This window comes from Sminthopsis crassicaudata, chromosome X, assembly GCF_048593235.1.
Source record: "Sminthopsis crassicaudata isolate SCR6 chromosome X, ASM4859323v1, whole genome shotgun sequence".
In the NCBI taxonomy this organism is placed as follows: Eukaryota; Metazoa; Chordata; class Mammalia; order Dasyuromorphia; family Dasyuridae; genus Sminthopsis; species Sminthopsis crassicaudata.
In genome coordinates, this window is record NC_133623.1 from 46,895,117 (window position 1) to 46,897,677 (window position 2,561).

General features: G+C 36.1%; 1 pseudogene; it reads right to left on the reverse strand.

Annotated features, from left to right (window-relative positions):
- Nucleotides 1-1,831: 1,831 nt before the first annotated feature.
- LOC141548693 (large ribosomal subunit protein uL23-like) lies at nt 1,832-2,259 on the reverse strand (annotated as a pseudogene).
- Between the last annotated feature and the right edge of the window lie 302 nt (nt 2,260-2,561).

Below are 2,561 nucleotides of genomic sequence, written 5' to 3' on the forward strand. Positions count from 1 at the left end.
CTTAAATACATTCAAATTATTTTTATTATTATTTTACAGTATAATTTGAAATCAAATACCCCTAGCCCCTTCTTTCCCACTTTTTTCATTAATTCCTTTTATTTTATTTTTTTAAATCTTTTTTCAGATGAATTTTGTAGTTTTTTTTTTTGTTGTTGTTGTTGTTCTATAAAGTAATCCTTTGGTAGTTTGATTGGTTGGGTATTGAACAAATAAACCAATTTAGGTAGTATTGTCATTTTTGTTATATTGACTAAACCTACCCATGGACAATTAATATTTCTCCAGTTATTTAGATCTGTCTTTATTTGTGTGAATAATATTTTGTAATTGGGTTGACATAGTTCCTGTGTATCTGGGCATGTAGATTGCCAAGTATTTTATACTTTTTGTAATAATTTTAAATGGAATTTCTCTATCTATTCTTGTTGAGTTTTGTTAGTAATATACAGAAATACTGCTGCTGCTGCTGCTGTGTGTGTATGTGTTTGTTTTATATCCGCAACTTTGCTGGAGATATTAATTGTTTCAATTAGTTTCTTAGTTGATTCTCGAGGATTCTCTGTATAGACTGTGATATCACTGACAAAAAGTGGTCATTTTGTTTCCCCTTTGCCTGTGCTTATTTCTTTTCTTTGTCTTAGTGCCATATCTAGAATTTTTCATACCATACTGAATAAAAACGTGTGGTGGGAATAGCATAAAGGAAAACAGAGTTGAAAGACATCAGAACTCTTATCAATACAATACTTAACTATCACTTCAGATTATCTCCCTTCTCTTTGTGGATTATGAGGAATGAGGCATTCACTATCAGACAGGGCCAATGTGATGGTATATTTTATCTCTACTTCTTAGTTGTGAGCAAGAGGCCAAGTCACTGGAAAGACATAAATATACCAAAAAATTGAGAAAACATTTATTTTGTTTAAAAAGAAAAATGAATGGTGGGTATAAGTGGGCAGGAGTATCTTTGCATGAAAGTAGCAGCTGCTACTTTGATAGCAGCTTAATTGGTAACTTTGGGGCAGTCATTTAACTTCTGTATCCCTCAGTTTCCCCACCTGATGGTTGAACTAGACCAAGGCTTCTTAAACTTTTATCAGTCACGACCCCTTTTCACCTGAGAAATATTTATGTGACATACGGGTATACAGGTAGATAAAATAGCTATTCAATTCAAACATGTACTATAATAAATCTTACTTTCACAACCCTGACATTCAGTTTTGTGGCCCCATATGAGGTCATGCACCACAGTTCAAAAAGTTGGGGACTAGAACATCTGTGAAGACTTTCCCAGCTCTGGGAGATAATAATGACAAAAATCTTATTATAATAGATCCTGGAGGCCTATGGAAGAGCTTGAGCCATACATAATATTCTAGACTGGGAAGGGCGTTACCAAGTCCAGTCATTTCATTTTATAGGTAAGGAAACTAAAGCCCAGCTAAGGGGAAGTGACTTGTCCAACATCACACGATTAATAGTAGAAGGGCTAGGATTTGAAATCAGATCTTTTTGTTCTTTCTGGAACTGAAACAGTGTTTGAGGTCATTGATAGAGGAGGCACAGATTTCCCCTGGATAGAAGTGAATGGTTGGTAATAGTCTGTAGCCATGCATTCATTTCTTGTTAGCAACAGCAGAGATTCCAAAAGAAGTGAATGACTTTGTTCAGCTAGTTATTCTTTGTGCATTGGTTAAGAATTCTCTCTGTAGCCATAGTTCTGAAAAGTAAAACTTTCTGTTCTATTTTTTCTGACATGCTTTTTTATTTTTTTCTACAGGAAAACTTTTCATTATAGGTGAAGTCGAGCTCTGGACACAGTTTAGATGATTCCAATTTTGTTGGCAACATCTAGAGCACTGTAGTCTAGAGAGAGGTGGACATAGACCTTTTCTCTATCAGGTTGGATCAGTGCACTGATCTTGGCCACATAGATGTCATACAGCTTCTTTACTGCCTACTTGATCTGATACTTGTTGGCCTTGACACCCACGATGAAGATGAGGATATTGTTGTCCTCAATCTTCTTCACAGCAAATTCAGTGGTCAAGGGAAACTTAACCATGGCCTAGTGATCAAGCTTGTTTCTACCAGGGACACTTTTCTGAAGGTATTTGGGCTGCCTTTGAAGTCTTAGTGTCTTGAGTCTCCATAAGGTAAGGGATGTTTAGATCTTTTTTTGTGGCTATGAACACCCTTCAACATTGCCTTCTTGGCCTTCAAGGCCTTGGACTTGGCTTCTGTCTTGGGGGGGGATCAACTGCTTCCTTTTCACCTTTAACACCATCTTGCGGCAAAGCAACATGCTCTTTTATATTTAGGTAAGAGATCCAGTTGGAGTTTTCAGGCATGATGTCCATTAGTGGTAAAGTGGTTTTGTATAAGTCACAATTAATTTGTATTCAGTACTTTAAAAGATCTATGATTTTTCTCATTGTATGTAATCCCTTTAGCAATACACGTTGACTCCACATCCTAGTAGATAATTTCAAAAGTTACTATGACCAAATATTCGTTGCCTAATGGCCAGCCCTTTGGTGATGAACCTTTCT